Below are 8,558 nucleotides of genomic sequence, written 5' to 3'. Positions count from 1 at the left end.
TTTTAAAGTCTATTAGCATATTTTATAATTGGAAATCATTCCCTGATTAAATTGGCCACCTAGTGCGATTATAATCTTGAACTTTATGGATTCATTAGGGCATCTGAGTTATATTGAGACACTAAGTTGGTTATAAGCACTGGACCCCAAACATGTGTGTCACATATAGGAGCAGGGGCTGTTAGGGTTAACTGATGTTGTTGAGTAGTTGTAATTCTGTTGAACAGTTGTAGCCATTGTAGCTGAATAACTAGTTGTTAGGGAGTGAATATGGCGGGAACAGTGAAGAAGGAAGATAAATCTGTATAAATAATACCAAGTGTAACAGAAGATTCATTCTAAGAAATATCAAGAATTCTTGCAATTACTTTGGCTATCTTATGTTCAGAGGACCTCAAATCTACTTGTTTTATACTGTTGAGAAATTGGTTTGAATACATAGAGGTTATGGTTGTTTAATCTTTAGACATTTTGAGAACAAGTAAGAATTAATATGCACTTGCTTTCATTCATATCTTTGTTGTTGATTACATAAATGCTTTGATCAAACTTGATTCTGATCTTCCTAAAACTTTGGGTTGCAGGCTGAGATGGCAAAGTTTCCTTGGGATTACTAGCATGCGACTCTGTTAAGAACTAGAGTGAATGGACATTCAATTTATTGTGCTTGATGGAAATTAGAGGAAGGAGTATTTTTATGAGACTTCGATAATCTTGGTTGTAATTAAGTAAACAATTGTAGCAGATCGTCAAATGTTAAATGTATGACAGATGCTAATCATGCAATGGCATGTTGATCATTTCTTGCTTAAAATCACATGCTATATTGGTGCAAAAAACCTAACAAGACGCACTTTTTTTTTTTTTTTTAATTTTATTAATATAATCAGGAAAGCTTAACAAATAAGATCTGGCTAAACTCAGGCCAATAGACTTACCATTTATACCCAACCCAGAATGTAAAATGTCAAAGTTAAAAAAAACATGGAAGAGAACATTCAAAAGAAGAACGGTACACAAGGAGCCTGGGGGCGCTATCCCAATGGCTGCTCTAGCAAGACAATGGGCCACCGTAGTAGCTTCTCTCAATTACAAACTTCAAAACAAAAAACCTTTACAATTATAAACGTACAGATTATACATAACTTCAAAAATCTACCATCTAAACTCTGTTGAATTTGAAGGTAGGATCATAAGATGCCTAACTTTTTTGTGATGAGTGAAGTTCATTTGTCTCGCAATGGGCAAAAAGCATTCAATCATGTTGGAAGGTAACATATGGTTGCATATCTCCATAGTCTAGCCTTCTTCATCATTCAACAGCAAAACTCCACACAAAACCACTACCTTCTCAATTTTCAAGGGAGGTAAGATGTTGCATTGTCTCTAGAGTCTAGATAGATATTACCAGCCAAACATAGAAATAAAATCCAGGAGTACTCTAAATGGTCACTTCTTTGGGACCCATGCGTACTTCTTGATTTCCTGAATCAAATAAATTGGGTTTGTATGAGAAATTTAAGTTGCTTATGTGTATGAAAAGATCATACAAGAAGGAAAACCAGAGAATCATAAATTTAAGAACATGACATACCACCAATTTGTTACAGCTTTTTGCATATCAAAAGAAGTAGGGTTACAAGTAATTGCTGCCATGACATCTTGTTTGGTTTCTGATAGTCCCTAATAACTTCTGCAGATGGAATCAAAATTAATCATTTATATCCATGAAAAGAAAACGAACGTAGAAATTACATAACCAAAAAAAAAAAAAGGAAAAAGAAAGAGAGAGAGAGAGATAGACAAAAGAATGACCTGCCAATGGATTTGACACCCTTTGCATTTGTTCACCACTTTCCAATTTATCAGAATTGCAGGGATGCAAACACTGTAACCCTGTGATTCTTCATTCTTGATGAGCCATTGTATAAATGAAGAAAGTGAAAGACCAGTCAAAATCATTCAGAATTCATATCCATTATCATGTCATTTGTCAAGAACATAAGGCACACAGAAATTTCCAACAAAATTTTTCCTTAAGCAAATAAATTTTCAATCATTAAAAAAGAAAAAAAAATGAAAATGGGTACCCTGCATAGTTGATTGGTTGATTGAAAAGAATATGACAAAAAGATACTTGATGTAATGTACTACCCATTTCAGAAGAAATAGAGTGGAAAAATTGTTAAGCAGCTAATACTTTATATCTCATCATCCAATGTCCTGCTCACATAGAATTAGATGCTGAAAATTTTTAAAATTTCTCATATAAGTAGAGATAAAAATTAATAATTTGCAAAATTTAAGAGAAGAATCACCACCTTATTCATAATAAAAACAGCATAACACTCCTAGAGAGAGTTCATATCCTGCCCTTGGCAGAGATTCTATACCCTCAAATCCTAAAATTCAAATAATAATGAAACGGTATGAAGATCAGTCTATTGTTCAACTGATTCATGTATAGGAAAATGTTGAAAAGGACAAAAAACAGAACACCAAGAAATATGGCATAGCACTAAATATTTCTACTTCTAACATATTTGAACTAGCAGAGAGGTTGCAGTTGCAGCTCCGGAGCTCCTCATATCCTGTTTTGTTGTATAACCAACGTCCTTCTACATGAAAGAAAATGGAGAGAATAAATATTAATAATAAAAAAAGAGATGATCAAATCAAGAAACTACCTTCCAAGTGTCCTTAGCACTAGTGCCAGATACCAATAATTGTCAACAAGTGAGATGGGCATTTACAACTTACTGTATTACTTGTTTTGAAGACGGAATTGAAGTAGCGTCCATACACTATGTTTTTACTGCTGTCCACTGCACACAGAATCAATGACTTAAAAGTTCTTCTCTAGAACTTATACTTGTTTTTGAAGAAGCAAAAATATCTTGGCCTGGATCATCTGGCAGCAAAAGCCAAAGTTGTAATCGGATGTGTGGAAATTCTTCCGTGGAATATGATCTTCAAATGCATATTATGTCAAGCCAATCAAAAAAATTGCTTCCAGGACATCTTATGTTGGTTTCTTGTCCATTATCATGTCACTTATCAAGAACACAAGAACACAAAAATTTCCTGAAAATTTTATCAGAAAGCAAATAAAGTCTCAATTATTAAAAATAAAAGGAAAATGAGTACTCTGCATAGTTGATCAGTTGATTGAAATCAAATAATGAACCAAAAAAAAAAACTTACAGAGTAAATTTTAGTTTTGCTGATTTCCAACAGAATATGGTGGCTAAATTATTAGGCATTTAATCTTCATAACTTGTAATATAATTTCCTGTGCGTAAAGAATAAGACTGTTAAATTTCAGACAAAAAAAAATTAAATAAGATTTTCCTATTGAAGAGAAAAGCACTAACTTTCAGAAGCAGCGGAAGATTTTTCCTCGCCCTATAGTGGATAGGGGCTCTCTCATTGAATTATTTTCCTATCAACTTTAATAATTGGGATGTGAGAAATGAAAGGCCGCTCCTCACACTTTTTATTCCACGTCTTTCCTTCAACAGGGGACAATCATTAATTTCAAATTCTCGCAGAGAGGTGAGAGAACACATCTGTCAAGGCAGAGGCTCTCTTCCCAAAATGGTTAACTGTTGAAGATTTGTGAGGGAAGAAAGTTAACCACGGAACCTACAGCCAATGCGTATCCCAGAAGCCAAAGTTGCAAGGTCATGCATCAAAACACTCCTACAGAGATTCTAAAATTCAAATAATAATGAAATGGTATGAAAATCAGCATATTGTTCAACTTATTCATGTACTGGAAAATGTTGGAAAGGACAAGAAACAGAACACGAAGAAATATGCCATACCACTAAATATTTTCTACTTCTAACATATTTGGAATAGAAGCGAGGTTGTAATTGCAGCTCCGGAGTTTCTCATATCTTGTCTTGTTCTATAACCAGCATTCCTTTTACACGAAGAAAATGGAGAGAATAAATAAAAATAAAAAATAAAAAATGATCAGATGAGCGAATCAAGAAACTACCTTCCAAGTGCCCTTAGCATTAGTGCCAGATATCAATTTATCAATTAGAATTTTCAGAAATGTCGACAAGTGAAATTGGTACCTACAAATTAATATTATTGCTTGTGTTTTTACTGCTGTCCACTGCAGACAGAATCAAGGAGTTAGAAGTTCCTCTCTAGAACTTCATACACGTTTTCAAGAAGGAGAAATACCTTTGCATGAATCATCTGGCAGCAATTAATCTTCACAACTTATCATTTCAATTTTCCTGTGCGTAAAGAATCAGAGTGTCAAATTTCAGATAAAAAATTAAAAAGAAGTTGCCAATTGAAGATAGAAGCACAACTTACAGATGTGGTGGAAGATTTTTCTTCGTCCTCTATTAGATAGCAACCCTCCCATTGAATTCTCTTGTCATCAACTTGAACATTTGGGATGTGAGAAATAAAAGGCCAATCCTCACCCTTTTTATCTGCACATCTTTTGCTCAACAGGGGACAACCACTAATTGTCAATTCTCGTAAAGAGGTGAGGGAACGCATCTCTTGAGGCAGAGATGTTAATCTTGGGCACCTCTTAATCTCTAATTGTCGAAGAGAAGTGAGATTGTGCAGTCCATCTGGAGGTAGAAATTCGAGATCCTCAATGTCCCAAATAATGAGCTTCTTCAATTTAGAGAGAGGAGGAACGATTGAGGAAGAAGAAGAAGAAGAAGTTGATGTTGTGAATATTTGCTGCACAAGTTGCACGCTTGCTTTCTCCAGTCGTAAAAATTCATCAATAGATGGAAACTGAGGGATCCAACTCAAATTAGGGCAACCATAACAAATGAATTGAGAAAGACAAGGAAATTGGAGTAGCTCTGATATTGATATGGTTGTTGAATCGTCACCATCATCATCATCTGTCTTCTTCCGCCATCCTGTCAGCTTACGACATGAATAGAGCTTGAGATACTTTAGGGATGGAAAGAATGTAGTTGCTTGTCCCTCAGTTTCTATGTATTCTAAATCATTTAATCTCCAAATCTCTAAGTTTTGAAGAGAAGGAATTTGATGCAGTGGTGGGAGATGCTGACATCTGCAACTCCGTAACTTAATATTGACAAGATTTGCAAGGGAAGAAACCCAACTTGGAAACCTCGTGCCTCTGTACTTACACACTACTAACTCTTTAAGATTAGGATGCGGCTGGAGACTCTGGAATGCCATTTCTTCATTATCAACATTTGCATTACCATACTGGAGATCCCAATATAAAGTCAATGATTGAAGAAGCGACTTCCCTTTCAAATTAGGATTTATTATCCCATTTTTCACATATCCCAAGTATCTAATTGCAAGACCTCCTCTCAAATTGTTGAGGCTGTTCAATTCATTTAATCCTCCAACATTCTTTGCCACTGAATTATCATCTGCCACTACAAACAGTGTCAACGTTCGAAGTGAAGCCAATTGCCCAAGCCCACGTGGCATATGGGTCAAAGACCAACAACCACGACAATACAGATGCCTAAGATTAATCAGTTTTTTAATATCTTTAGGCAGTTCCTTTAGACGATGACAAGAGGAAACATTTAGCACTTGCAAATTCTGCAGGTCCGTAATAGAATTTGGAAGTGTTCGAATTTCATTATTGCCAGAAACATCAAGATATCTTAGATGCTTAAGCCTGTTCACGGAACTAGGCACCTTTTCAATTGTTGTCTGACCGATATCATACACCCGCAACTCTCTGAAGTTTGGAACAGTAATTTCAAGAATTGACAACACATGTGCAATTACATCTCTAGAAAAGTCTTGCCGTGACAAAAGAAATGTCCTCAAATATAACCAGAGGGCAAATGACACATGACGGACACTTTCATCAACAATTTTTTCTTTAGAATTTATTATGCTAATCCCATTCCCAGCAACAAAAGTTGCAAGGTCATGCATCAAATCATGCATTTTGCAAAATGCTGCATTGCCTAATTCATCCCTTTCTACTTCTTGAAAAAAAGACCTCCACCACAACTCTGTAAAATACTGTAGCCCTATGTCTTCAACACATAGACTTGAATTTGATGGCTCAATGAACCCTTGGGCAACCCAAAGATGAATTAATTTTTTCACATCAATCACATAATTTTTGGGAAATAATGCACAATATGCAAAACAATGCTTCAAATGTGATGAGAGATGATCATAACTCAATTTAAGTATGTTTAAAATGACATTTTCATTTTGAGCTATTTTTGAAAGATTATTTTCTAAAAAAGGCAACCATTCTCTTTATGGATCTCTAAAGTATAAAAGACCTGCAATTGTCTTTATGGCAAGGGGAACTCCAACACATTTCTTTATAATCTGCTCTCCGATTTCTTTCACTTTTGGACTCTCCGGCTCTCTCCCCTCGAACACTACTTTCTTAAACAAAGACCAAGACTTATCTAGATCTAAGCCCTTTAGAGAATAATGTGTCTTTTTGCCACTAGTTATTGCTGCAACCATTTCGGAACGAGTGGTCACTAAGATCCTACTTCCTCTTGCACCACACGTCAATAATGCCTTTAAATCAGTCCATTTTTGAAGATCTTCATTCCAAACATCATCCAACACTAACAAATATTTCTTTCCCCTGATTTCATCTCGAAGACTTGTTTGCAATTGATCCAATTCAAAGTTTCCGGGTTCCCTTCCAATTGATTTCAATGTCTTTTCTACTACTACTTTTAGATCAAAGACTTCAGAGACACAAACCCACAGCTTCAGCTCAAAATGAGTTTTGACGTTTTCATCGCTAAAAACATATTGAGCTAATGTGGTCTTTCCTAACCCACCAATCCCAACAATGGGAATGACTGAAACATTATCTGCAATATTAGAGTCTAACAAAAGATCTATGATTGCCTTTCTATCATTTTCCCTCCCAATGACTTGTTCCTCATCTACATATGAGATAGTTTGGTTCCTTCCCTTACTATATAATGACTCCTCTGGACGCTCCACATGGTGAAGTCCATACTTTTTCCTATCTTCGTCAATGGCATCTAGTCTCTCCCTAATCGCCTTAATTTTATGACCCATCTTAAAACCATAAACAAGCCGATTCGAAGACGAAAAGAAAAGGCTTACCTCCTTTGCCATCCTATTTCCAGTCATCAATTGGCGCCGCAGAGCTTCAGTGGCGAAGTCATCTAGCAAGTCATCAGCATCATAAACAACTTCTTGAAGCTTTCCAAGCCAATCTTTGACTTGCTCATCTAGCGCTTGCTTCTTCTCAGCATCAACAAGTACAGCCTGAATACTGGAGACTGTGGCCTTAAGTTTCTTAAGCTCATCTTTGAGACCCACCACAATCCAATGTCGCGAAAGGCTCGAGAACCCAGCTTCTGAATGATCTCCCCAGCAATATCAAAGAGAACTCCTTCGGCCATTTTTGGTATTCTGGTTTGGTGTTTTTGAGTGTAAGAGGATGGAATGTTGTTGTGAAGATGATGGCAAGCAATGCTCAATATTTATAACAATCTTCCCCCGCCAACTATCAAGTTATTTTATTTGTTTTATTTAATTTATTTAATTTTAGGCGGGCCATTTTTGAGCATTGGTCTCCTTAGTAATAAATTGATAACGTTGCATGACATGAATTGAAAAGTCTTGGTCTCCTTTCTACATCCAAATGTGAATATATAAAATAATAAAAATGAACTAATTTTAATTTAATGATAAATTGATTTTGCTTTGTGAGGTACTGATATTTTTAGTGCAATAATGAATTTTCAATTTATAAGGCACTGCGCGTAAAAAAAAAAATTCAATACATACTGAATTATTGGAGGAGAAAGAAATAAAATTGAATGGTATGACAGACACTTGACAAGACGTAATGACTTTGGAGCACTCATATCCTAGAATTATTGCATGGGGAAATTCTCTTTCTCAGATTCTTTTCATGTGAACGAGTCAACTCCGTTGGAAGCCCTCTACTGGATTAATCCAATTGATAGCATTGAAAACTCCATTTTTGTAAAGAAAAAATATTTTGATTTAACTGGTAAATATTTAAACAAATTAATATGTAAGCTAATCTATGGATATTCTTCATGAAAAGAAAAAAATAATAAAAAAAAATATTTGTTACATATGGGAGCAGGGGCTGTTAGGGGTAAACTGATGTTGTTAAGTAGTTGTAATTCTGCAGAGCAGTTGTAGATGAATAACTAGAATTTGTTAGGGAGTGAATATGGCCGGAACAGTGAAGAAGGAGGAAGATATAGCTGTGCAAATAACACCAAGTGTAACAGAAGATTCATTTTCTAAGAAATATCAAGAATTCTTGCAATTAGTTTGGCTATCTTAGGTTCAGAGGACCTCAAATCTACTTGTTTTATACTGTTGACAAATTGGTTTTGTTAGCATAATTATAGCAATTAGCATTTAGAAGAAAGAATACAAGTAATGAAGAAAATGATTGTGTATTTGTCTGTCTATTTGTCTGTGTATTTATCTATATATTTATCTGTATTTTATTTACAGAAATATTACATCTATTTATACATAAGAATATGAGCTAATTTGGACAAGAATAA

The 8,558-nt window shown here is 35.1% G+C and overlaps 1 pseudogene; it reads right to left on the bottom strand.

The window, feature by feature from the left end:
• Positions 1-911: 911 nt before the first annotated feature.
• On the bottom strand, positions 912-7,688 carry LOC110656813 (putative disease resistance protein RGA4; annotated as a pseudogene).
• Positions 7,689-8,558: the final 870 nt, after the last annotated feature.

The sequence above is a fragment of the Hevea brasiliensis genome, chromosome 14, assembly GCF_030052815.1.
Source record: "Hevea brasiliensis isolate MT/VB/25A 57/8 chromosome 14, ASM3005281v1, whole genome shotgun sequence".
Lineage (NCBI taxonomy): Eukaryota > Viridiplantae > Streptophyta > Magnoliopsida > Malpighiales > Euphorbiaceae > Hevea > Hevea brasiliensis.
The sequence above is the reverse complement of the archived record's forward strand: the minus strand, read 5'-3'. Positions and strand labels throughout refer to the sequence as shown.